This window comes from Neofelis nebulosa, chromosome 16 (assembly GCF_028018385.1).
Source record: "Neofelis nebulosa isolate mNeoNeb1 chromosome 16, mNeoNeb1.pri, whole genome shotgun sequence".
NCBI lineage: Eukaryota > Metazoa > Chordata > Mammalia > Carnivora > Felidae > Neofelis > Neofelis nebulosa.
This window is the reverse complement of record NC_080797.1, coordinates 49,499,207-49,511,955: the sequence shown is the minus strand read 5'-3', so window position 1 is coordinate 49,511,955 and position 12,749 is coordinate 49,499,207.

Here is a 12,749-nt window from a genome sequence, read left to right as displayed (position 1 = left end):
TTTTTTTTTTTTTTTTAAGAGAGAAGGTTGCTTGATGTCTGCAGTTGTAAAGGACAATAATCAGGGGGTCATGGCTTAAAAAAAATTTTTTTTAATGTTTATTTTTGAGAGAAAGAGAGAGAGTGAGTGGGGAAGAGGGAGAGAGAGAGAGAGAAGAAGAGAGTCACAGAACCCGAGGCAGGCTCCAGGTTCCAAGCTGTTAGCACAGAGCCTGACGCAGGGCTTGAATCCATGAACCGTGAGATTATGACCTGAGCCAAAGTTGGATGCTCAACCAACTGAGCCACCCAGGCACCCCAGTCAGGAGTCATGTTTATGCTACTACAGTTAAAACCTATCACTTATTTGTCAAGGTTTGACACACTTGCATGGAATCAATGAATACTCTCAATTTTAAGAAGTACGTTACATTCCTTGAAATTCTATTTGATTCCTTTTTCAGTCAATTTAGTCTTTTAAAAAAATATTGCTTTTTACTCTGTGTGATCTGTTTTTTTTATCTATCTTAGCCATGTTTTAAAATAATCTCTAGATGGTAATTCTGTTCTCTGAGGTTCTTGGAAGCATCTGATATGCCATTTACTGGGTCTACTGATGTTTCACAACAGGATTTTTTTCTATCGTTTTGTAATTTTGTAAGAATTCATTCTACACCATTCTTTATCTTACCAGTTGTACCAGCATGGTCCTGGTGCAAAGATAGACAACAGACCAGTGGAACAGCACATAGAGTCCAGAAACACACCCACACATATATGGTACCTGAATTATGAAAAACATTATACTATAGTAGAAAAGGATGGTTCTGTGTCAATTGGATACCAATTTGAAACAAAATGAAGTTTGACCCCTGACTCACCATACAGAAACAATAAATTCCAGATGTATTGTGATCTAAATGTGAAATACAATAAAATATTTAAAAGAAAACATAGAAGAATGTCTCTATGACCTTGGGCTAAGCAAAGATTTCTTAAAGACACAAAAAACACTAACCATAATGAAAGAAACTGATAGACTGGTCTGTATTGAATTAAAAACTTATGTTTATCAAAAGACATCGCTAAGACAATGAAAAGCCAAGTACAAAATAGAAAAAAAAAAAGACATTTTTTGTATATATGTGGACTTAAGTTCAGAACATTTTAAGAACTCCTATGAATCAACAAGAAAAAGACAAATAACTCAAAAGATAAATGGGCAAAGAACTTGTACAGGCTCTTTGCAAAAGAGGATATCCTAATTTCCAAGAAACATGAAAAAGCATTCAATTTCAATAGTGATCAGGAAAATGCAAATTATGACCATAATGCAATACTACTGTACTCCAATCAGAATGGCCAAAATGAAAAAGACAAACAATACTGAGCGTTGGTGGAACTTCCATACACAGCTGGTTGAAATATAGATTGGTACATCCACTTTGGAAAATGATTTGGCGGTATCTACTGAACTGTCAGCATCCTACAATTATGTTTACTAGGAATGTAGGAATGTACTGTATGGACAAACAATTCCCCTCTTAGGTATATACAGAAAAATATGTGCATATGCTAACAAAAAGGCAGGTATGGTATGTTAACAGTAGCACTATTCATTATAACTCAAAAGTGAAAACAACCCAAATGTCCATCTGCAGTAGAAAGGATAACAAATTAGAGTATATTCATACACTGGACTATTACACACCAATGAGAATGAGTGAACTACAACTTAATGCAAAAGCATAAACAAACCTTATGAACATAATGTTAAGGGAAAAAAACCAGACTTAGATGAGTACCTACTGTGTGTTTTCATTATACAAAGACCAACCAGGCAAAACTAATTTGATGCTGTTAGAAGTTAGGATTTCCCTTGGAGAGGTGAGTAGTGACTAAATGGGACTCAACTGAGGCTACTGGACTGCTGGCAAAAAAGTCTGTTTCTTGGTGTGAGTACTGCTTGAATGTGTTCACGCTGTTAAAATTAATTAAAGCATACAATTATAATTTGTGCATGTCATACTTCAAAAAAGTCTACTTAAAAAAAAGGTTATTTAAAAAAGACACTCCATAACCAATCAAAAAGAGAAAAACAAAATTCAAGCCCCTGGCTTAATAAGATAGATTCTTTACACCCAGGTAGTCCTAGCATCAACTTAAATTTACAACTTTGTTTTTAGTTCTTCCTACATTTTTCACCTTTGAGGATTTTTCTTACTTTCTTAAAATTTAGCCATATATTTAAGAGAAAGTTGCTCTGTTTTTTTAAATTGAGATATACAGGTCATAAAACATTATACTAGTTTTAGTTGTACAACATAGTGATTTGATATATGTATGCACAGTTGACCCTTGAACAATGTGGTGGTTAGGGATGCTGACCTCCACACAGTCGAAAATCCACATATGACTTTTGGTTCCCCCAAAACTTAACTACTTATAGCCTACTGTTGACAGAAGCCTTACCAATAACATAAACAGTTGATTGATACATATTTTGTATATTACATGCATTATATACCGTATTCTTAAAGTAAACAGCTATAACTATAAAGAACAAATGGATGGCTACCAGAGGAAAGGTGGGTAGGGGGATGAGTGAAATAGGTGAAGGGAATTAAGAGTACACTTATGATGAGCATTGTACAGAGAGTACAATGTACTCTCATTGTACATGAGAGTAAAGTACAGAATTGTTGAATCACTATATTGTATACCTGAAACTAATATAACACTATATGTTAACTATACTGAACTTAAAATAAAAAAAATAAAGTAAGCTAGAGAAAAGAAAATGTTATTGAGAAAATCATAAGGAAGAGAAAATACATTACTGTACTATAAAAATATCTTCATATAAGTGACCACACGGTCCAAACCCACGTTGTTCAAGGGTCAACTGTCTTGCCAAATGATTTCCACAATAAGTTTAATTAACATTCATCACCACACATAGTTAAAATGTTTTCCTTGTGTTAAGAACTTTAAAAAAATTTTTTTTTAGTTTATTTATTTTTGAAAGAGAGAGAGAGACAGAGTGAGTAGGGGAAGAGGCAGAGAGAGGGAGACACAGAATCTGAAAGAGGCTCCCAGGCTCTGAGCTGTCAGCACAGAGTCCAACATGGGGCTCAAACTCAAAAACTGTGAGATCACGACCTAAGCCAAAGTCAGCCACTTAACCGACTGAACCATCCAGGTGCCCTGTGATAAGAACTTTTAAGATCTACTCTCTTAGCAGAAAGTTACTATATTATATTATCCATCTTTGAAAAGGTTTTTGAGCTGGAGCATTTTTCAGATTATAATATTGCCAAATATTATAGGTTATAATATTGCCAAAACCAGAAGTCTTTTATGAAAAGGTGCTTGACTTCGATAGTCATCCGGAAAATGCGAATTATAACCATAATACTATTACACCCCCTCTTGTTTGAAATTTCCTTAAGCATTTTTACTTCTCAAGTGACTCTCTTCTAATTATGGCAGGGATCTAAACTCAGTCAACCATGAGGCAAAAGACCCCAGTGATTTAGTCTTAACAAACAGTTCTTCATGTATCACTCTGGACTCACCTGGATTGTTTTTCCAGATTTATTGAGAAATAATTGACATCCAGTACTGTATAAGTGTAAGGCATACAACATGGCTTGATTTACATATAAATATATTGTGAAATGATTACCTTGCCACAATAGGTTTAGCTAACATCCAACTTCTCAAAACGATACAATAAAAAAAAAAGAAAAAAGGAAAAAAGTTCTCCTTGTGATGAGAATTCTTAGGATTTATTTACTCTCTTAACTTTCCACAATAGTACTAACCATTCATCATGTTGTACATCATGACTGGAAGTTTGTACCTTTTGACCACTTTCCTCTAATTCCTTCTCCCCCCTACCCTCCACCTCTGGTAACAAGTCTCTTGTTACAAGTCCCTTTTTCTGTAAATTTTGTTTGCTTGTTTGTTTGTTTTAGATTCCATATGTAAGCGTGATCATACAATATTTGTCTTTCTCTGCCTGACTTAGACATACTAATTATCTTCCCTGTTGTGCCTTACATTCTCAGGCGTTAGATGTACTAATTACTTTCCTTGTTGCACCAAGTAATCCCCTAGCCAGCAAGAAGGTGAGGAGACAGAAGTGACAGGAGAGCGGAAACTCTGGTTTGAAAGAGTGTGCTTTCTCTTTCCCTTGACCCTAGTCTGTTTGAGAATGCTGGTTCTTATGGGTATTCCAGCAGATTCATTTTTAAAAGACCTTTTTATAAAATGTGCTTAGTTGAAGCGAGAAAAATTTAACAGGAATGTGCACACTAAATCTTGTGTTGTGGAACCATTAGTTCTCAGAGTCAGGGGAGGAAGTTAGAAGAATAATTTTGATATAGTGATATGTTTCCATTAGTTCACAAACTGGTTATTTTCTCCTCTTAAGTCTCTACTTAAAGTTTAATTTAAATTGGGGAAAAAAATGCACAAAAACAAGATGAATCAGATGGTTGTAGCTCTCTTCTCCTGTGCTTAGCTTTCCAGTCGGTTTCAGGGAAGAAACAGAAGGGAAGACATGGTCCTACAGTCTAGGAGCTTGTTATTTGACTGGAGACTCAGAACTAGCACACGTGCGGCCACAGCAAAAATGTGGAGTATAGTTACCACCTATAACGTGGGACATAAGAAAGAAGTACCTTTCATTTCTTTCCTCTGCATTTCCAAACATAGCTGTTTCCTCATTTTGTTTTTGTTTTTTACATTTTTATTATAATGCTTAATTTATTTTTGAGAGAGTACACGCAGGGCAGGAGCAGAGAGAGAGGGGAACAGAGGATCTGAAGCAAGTTCTGTGCTGACAGCAGAGACCCCAATGTGGGGCGCCAACTCACGAACCGCAAGATCTCATGACCTGAGCCCAGTCAGACACTCAACTGACTGAGCCACCCAGGTGATCCCCTTATTTTGTTTTTGTGGTGCATGATATTTATTTCAATATCTTTCCATTACATTTTCTAAATGGAGGTTTCTGAGATATGGTGGGAAAACAGTTTTTATTTTGTAAATGGGTACTATTACTCTCTCTTGGTTCTAGTAGCTTTGATTCTCTTGGATTTTCTAGTTACACAATCTTATCTTTTGCAAACATTGATAATATTGCAAATAATAAAACCCCTCCCTCCCTCTCTTCCCTTCTATCTTTTTACTGGGCAGAATTTACTTTAACAACAATGTAAAATAAATGTAACGATAATGGATCTTCTTGGGGGTGCCTGGGTGTCTCAGTTGGTTGAGCATCTGACTTCAGCTCAGGTCATATCTCACAGTTTGTGAGTTTGAGCCCTGTGTTGGGCTCTGTGCTGACAGCTCAGAGTCTGGAGCCTGCTTTGGATTCTGTGTCTCCCTCTCTGTCTACCCCTACCCTGCTCACGTTCTGTCTCTCTCACTCTCAAAAATGAATAAATGTTAACAATTTTTAAAAAATTAAAAAAGACACAATGGACCTTCTTGTCTTGACTCTGACTTCTCTTGAAATCCTTCTAGTACTTTATCCTTATGTTTTCTTATATTATATATTTGATTATTGCATTTGTTCTATTTGTTCTATTCTTTCTAAGAGCATCATTTATCCACTGACTTCTGTATCTATCATGCTGTCTCATTGTTCCTTTTCTCTTTTCCTTGGTATTCTGAGTGATTTCTTTTATAGCTTAACCAGTACCTTATATGCTAATGATTTCCAAATCAAGAAACAAATCACTTCTGTCTTGAATACCAACATCTGTATTCCTAGTTTTGGGTATTGTTATCTGATGTCCTATGGATACTGCAAGCTTGACATACTCAAAATTGAAATCCTTTCCCCATAAAAAAAAGTTCCTTCTCCCGTGTGTCCTAAGCAGAAGCTGATGATTTACCAATCACCTGGTCATTCATCGAAGGAAGAAAACTTAGTTTTGTCCCCTTCCTCTTCCTGCCCTCTCCTTCTCACATACAATTGAAATACAAATGTTTTTATTAAATAAGGCCAAAAGAGTTGGATTAGGGGCACCTGGGTGGCTCAGTCAGTTAAGCATCTGACTTCAGCTCAGGTCATGACCTCACAGTTCATGGCATCCAGCCCCATGTTGGACTCCACGCTGACAGTGCTGAGCCTGCTTGGGATTCTCACTCTTTCTGCCCCTCCCCTGCTCTTGCTTTCTCTCTCTCAAAATAAATAAATAAACTTAAAAAAAAAAAGAATGGGAACGGCAAAATGAAATAATCTCATGTGTAAGGTATTATGAATGGTGTGAAATAAGATCCTCACATTTGTGGTGGTAGGAAAAAATTCTATTAAAAAAAACACACACACGTCACAGCCCCAACTAATAGGGAAGTTGCAACATTGATTTTCAGGGTACATAACACGATTGTTTGAGAAGACACTTTGATGGAACTTTTTAGCTGAGAAGGGCACAGCTTAGATGTACTAGACAAAGAGAGAGCTGAACGTTTATGTGGAAAAAAGGGAGAAGACTTGAGTTTCTACAAAGAATCATTGTGAAAGAGAGTGGGTGGGACCACCAGATGGAGATGTCCAGAGATGTGAAGAGGGACTAGGAGACAAGAGGGCCAGTAAGCTAGAACCAAAGGAAAGTTCCTTTCTTTCTGAGAGATTCTCTGTAATGAGGGTGGCCTGGGGACTATAGGACCGTGATGTTCACTTCCAAGTTGTTTGCTGTGCTATGTTGTTAGCCCTTCTATGACTCCCATAAAAAGATACTATCCATAACAGCCTTGCATAAATGGTGCTGAAGGAAACTAGAATGAGGTGCAGTAAAAAGAAGTGAAGCTTTCACTATATCACCTCTCCTCGAGGCTAATGTGGCTGGTAGCAGCAGTGTGTGGCAGAAGGACAGTTCAAGGCTATTCCCTTGAAACAAAACCCCTTTCATCAAGGATATTAGAAGAAAGTGATCTTTTTTTATTGATTTTTTTTAAATGTTTAGTTATTTTTGAGAGAGACAGAGACAGAAAGAGAGAGGATGGGGGTGGATAGAGAGTGGGGGTTGGGGGGCAGAGATTCCCAAGCCGGCTCTGCACTGACAGCAGAGAGCCTGATGTGAGGCTTGAACTCACAAACTGTGAGGTCGTGACCTGAGCCAAAATCAAGAGTTGGATGCTTAACCAACTGAGCCAACCAGGTGTCCCAGGAGAAAGTTATCTTTGAAAGGGGGCAGGTAGGCACTTATGTGACACCTACAATCTAGAAAGGAGATTAACACAAGTAAAATCATAATACAAAGCAATGTAAAATACATGCCATAGAGTGGTATATACAAAAAACTATTGGAGTACAGAATAGGAAAACAGAAACGTTGAAAATCACCACATCAAGGTGAGGCTTTGATATTAATGAAAGTAGAATGAGATAAAAGTATCTGAATGCATATATAATAAAAGCAATGTGCATACCAACAACACACAGATAAATGTGCTGAGTCACTAAAAACTCTAACAGTGATTTCTGCAATAGTAAATTTAAGAGCACATTTTTAAAAGTGAAACAATATATTTGTTGATTAAATAAATGATGAGTGAAAAATTTGGTAAAGTAATTCAGAATGGGAGAGTGATAAATGAATCAGTGCAACTAATCAAGCAGGAAAAATTGTAAAATAAAGGAATGGATGGCTTACAAAGAGTGTCTGAGATCTTGAGTTGATACATTGGCTAAAAAATAAATTTGAGAATGAACAGCATAGATGCTAGGATATCTCCTTACTTTGCCAAGATCACAAACCCTGGTGCTAGCCAGGGTGAGGTCAATTGATGAAGACTGATCAAGGACAAAGGGTTTAGAAAGCTTCTTAAATTCTGTTATAAGGAGCAGTAAAGATGGAATTGGAGGCAAAACCTTGCTGCAACTGCTCCTGATTCATTCTGATCATAACTGGCTACTCTGAGTACCTTATGGCAACTAAGAAATACTAGTATAAGAAGCAGGAAAGAGCGTGTTTGTGTGTCCGTGCATGTGCACGTGCATGCGTGTGTGCGTGTGTGTGTGTGAGAGAGAGAGAGAATATGATTCATTCATATTCATTCATATAGACTTTCATAGTCTATGTGTAATCTGTGAGTGAAACATTGTGATTGACAAAATGAGAATCAGATTGTCCAATTGTATTTGCCGTGAGTATTCCTCCCTAGATTTTGTGATTGTAAAAATAATACTGGATTTTCATTTGACAAATACAAGGAACATGGTAACTGAGTTGCTTGGAATGGTTAAGCACACGGTTCTGATATTTCTGAGTATTTGAAGAAAAGAAACAATCAGAAGCCCTGGCCAACAATTATTTGTCCACTGTGGTCTCCATACATGCCAAAGGTGCAGACGCAAATTTGGGGAGAGTGGTGGAAGAAAGGTTTTTGACCAAAGATTAGAGATGGACTGAACAGACTAACTGCTAAGGGGTCCCCCTTCCTAAGGCGAAGGGCACAGACATTTGTTGAGAGCTATGTGTCATGTGGGCACGTGGACGTATCCTCTTATTGATTCTCACAAGGGAGTAAAGTAAGTGCAATGATCTTCCTTTAACAAACAAGAAGGGTCTGAGAGCTTACACAGTGGGTAAAGATTGGAACTTGGTTGAGATACCAGGTTTGTCGGCTCCATATGGCCACACCACCATGAACCCTAAGTAAGGATGAAGATTCTTTTTTACAACTTCTTACTGACTCTCAGGAACAAAAAATCTCTGTGAGACTCTGATGGCTGTTTGACACTAAGCAGAAATCCCCCAGAAACAGGTGAAAGTTATCAACAAAAGCCCATACGTTTTGAGGGCCTCTTGGGACAGACTCCTGCTTTTGGGGGAAAAAAAAATATGTGTAAAATAAACTGAATCAACTCCAGATTCATCCCAACCAATACTATCCAAGTGGGACTAGGGAAGCCATTCACTAAGGATGAACCAAATTCCAGCTTATTTTTCCTCTTGTGAGAAACAATTAGGTAAAAAGAAGAACAAAGATAGCAATAACAGACTGTATTTAAAATTCTGCTTATCAAAGGTCAGCATAAATAAGTGAAAAGAACAAGTCAGAAATGTATTTTTAACATATCAAGTGACAAAGATTTAGTGTATATAAAGAATTTCTACAAATTAATAAGAAAAAGGCAAACAATTCCATAGAAAACTGACAGAAAGACTTGAACACACACTTCATCAAGAATAAATATGATCGACTGATAAACATATGAACAGATGCATAGCCTCACTGGAAATCAAGAAAATGCAAAGTAGCATCAGAAAGGGAAAACATTTCACATTCATTAGACAGCCAAAGCTTGAAATGTCAAATAAAACCAAGAAATAGGATATAAAGCAACTGGAGCAAATATACACTGCTGGTGGTTGTGTACAACAATTTGGAAAACAGTTTGGCATTATTTGGGATGTTAAAGATGTGAAAACTCTATGACTCAACAGAAATAAATCCCTAGAGAAATTTTTGCCATGTTCCCCAGAGGGCAGGTACAGTAATGTTCAAAGCAGAATTGTTTGCAATAGCTAAACATTGTAATCAGCCCAAATATCTCTCAAGAGGACAAAGGTTAAATAAATTTCAGTATAGTCAAACAGTGGAGTATTATACTGCAGTGAACACAAAGCTTTGCCATGTATATCAACATGAGTGAATATTGCAAGCATGTTGAATGAAAGAAGTAAGTTGCAGAAGAATACACACAGTATGACAACATTTTTATGAAGCTCAAAACAAAAAAACTGAGCATCACAGTTTAGGAATATTTACTTCCATAAGTGAGCTACATAATAAAGAAGAGTCAAGGAGTCATAAACATGACATTCAGGATAGGGTAACCTCCAGGGAAGAGGGAGCAGGATTTGAGATGGGGCAGAAGCACACAGATGTCTTCAGTGGTATGAATGGTGTCCTTTTTCTTAGCCTGTGTTTTGGGTACAAGAGTGCTTATCTTATTATTCTTCTGCCTGATATATATTTTATATGCATTCCTTTGAATGCATAACTTAAAAAAAATGAAGAAAGAAATAGCATTAAGGGCTTAGAAATGCATTAGTTTTAATAGGACCTCACTAATTTCCCCTCCCTAATCAGTTAGTATTCATCACTTTTACTTTGCCTTAATGATTCTCTTTGGAATGGAATTTGCAGTGGATAAAAGGATTAGACAGCGGTAGGTAAAATTGCTAACTGTTGGTAGATCTGCAGTTTGCTTTTGACATTTAAAAAGTACAAGGTAAACTTCAGGTGTGAATGACCCCTAAATGCTCCATGGACATTTCAGTAGTTCCTCCATTAATGAAGAAGATGTTTTTGAAAATCCCTCTGTTGATAGACACTTTGTTTCAAGAGATAGATATCATATGGGTAGTTTGGGATTAGGGCTCAGAGCCACTGATTCCCCTCCTGGCTCCCAAACCAGGCGCCACAGCCAGACATTCCCTTTCTCCCCTGAGATAAGCCTTGACTCTCCAAGTCTCTCAGACTGGAGACCAGAGGGCAACCTCCTGCTCAGGGATGGGAGGTCCCATATGGTGGCTTCCCTGCTCCCGCTCTGCTTTTCCTTCAGCTCCTCTTTGTTAGCTGCCAAAGTTCTAACACTTCAGGAGACCAGACTCTTCAAACTTCCCTCACATCGGGCTGTTCTAATGAGCTGAGTTGTCAGAGTATTACTTACCAGAGCTAAGTCATCTGACTGATTTCTCACAGCTCTTAGGCACCCCTGCCATACAGGTAGCATTATTAGCTCCTTGTCACTTGTCTGACTCCTAAAACTTTGGGAGCTTTCTTTTGGGAATCTATTTTTCACTTTGTCTGATACTTTGAGTGTCTAATAGCTTCAGTGGCCAGTGAAAGGTATTAGAAGAAGAACAGAATGGGTGAAATTTTTTTCAATGAAGAGGTTAGGTGCACCTGTGCAGCTTAGGCAGTTACGCATCAGACTCTTGATTTCTGCTCAGGTCATTATTTCATGGTTCGTGAATTCGAGCCCCACATCCCGCTCTGCACTGACGGTGCAGAGCCTGCTTGGGTTTCTGTCTCCCTCTCTCTCTGCCCCTCCCTCGCTTGCTCTCTATCTCTCTCAAAATAAAAAATAAAAAAATAAAATGAAGAAGTTAAAGGACTTTTCACTGATGACTACTGTAGGTAAACTTCACAGATCTAAAAGACCAATTATTTGCTACCAATAAAGGTCAGTCTATTATATGTCAGGCCGTATTGGCATGTATTATCTTTTCTGTTGGTACCAAACTTATAAGGAAAGTATAACCGAGATTTAAATACATATTTGTCAAAATCCAATAACCTGTAAAAATCTGAATCAGTCACTGACTCCAAACCTCTTAAGGCAAGGACAGCTCCAGCCAGTGTGGTGAGGGACAGTGAAGGTCACATGGCCTGTTACTCTGAATATGCAATAACATTAGATTCCATCACTCCACTGCCCTAGTTCTGTGTATAGAGAATCCGTATTTCTGGTGGAAAAACACTGCTTTTTCAAAACATGTTTTCCTGCATATTTACAGAGGCAAGCTTTTGAGGCATTGTGGACCAACAGCTTAGAAGCATATTTTTTACCTAATGAAGTTTTGGGGGGGTGTTTATAGACATCCCCCAAATGTCTAAAACTAGAAACGTCTCTATTTTTGGGCACACAGCTTAAGAACAGCTAAGAGAGTAGATGCCAAACTTCAACCCAGAGTGAATTTTTATGACTTGAGCTGTAAGCCTATGAAATTAAGGGTTTAAAATGGAAATGCTGACACAATCTTTGCACTTCGTAGAACGTTGAGTGCTGGTGGGGGTGGTGCTATCCTCTTGCTGCTGCTGGCCTCCTCTGTGCTAGGAGACTTCCTGTCCAGCTTTCTTTACTGTGGGGCCTCTTGTTCTCTTAGATCTCCCCAAGCCTTCCCCTTGCCCAGCTAGGAAAGGAAGCTTAGATACAGGCCCATCTGGAGATACTCAGTGTGATGCCTGGACGGACTGTAGAGTGCAGCCTGTGGAGCCCTTACTGGTTTCAGAGCTTTGTGGTGTTGCGATGGCGCTGTCTGTGAGCCCTCCTAGCCTAAAATCTCCCAAGTGGCCCTGAGAGGTACTACACTGAGCTACCACGCTGTGGCAAGCCAACACCTTCCTGGGAATACTTCCCATGATGCAGAAGGCCACCATTCCTGAGGTTTACAGGACTCCCCCTGGATTTGCCAGGGCCTTTTGGCTGAGTTCCCATCATCCTGAAAGAAAACCTCTGTCAGAAATGCTTTCCTTCATGGCAGCAAGAATGACATGTATTGATGGCTGCCCGAAAGCTACCTCAAATCAGTATGATTCAAGTATGCAGACTTTGTCAGACTGCCTGGATTCAAATCCACACAGTACCTATCTCACAGGATTGTTCTGAAGATTCAGTGAGGTCATATACTCGGAGTGCTTGACACTCACTCGGGAAGGCCTGGGTGAGAGCGGTGTGCTCTTTTACCCTGAATCAAGAGGCAGGGTCAGGAACTAAGAGGACTGGCTCTGGGAACACTGCACATGAGTGAACCCAAGGGAGATAAGATGGAATTGATGACTTCAAAATAAAATTTTATTTGCCTGATGTGTTACAGTGTATGGTCTCATAATTTAATCAGAGCATCCTTAGGGAGGTTGTCTCCATTGTACAGACTAAGGCTCAGAGAGCTTAAGTGACATGGCCAAGCCCACATAGCTAGCAAGTGAAAAGCCAGGGCCTGGGCACCTGGGAGC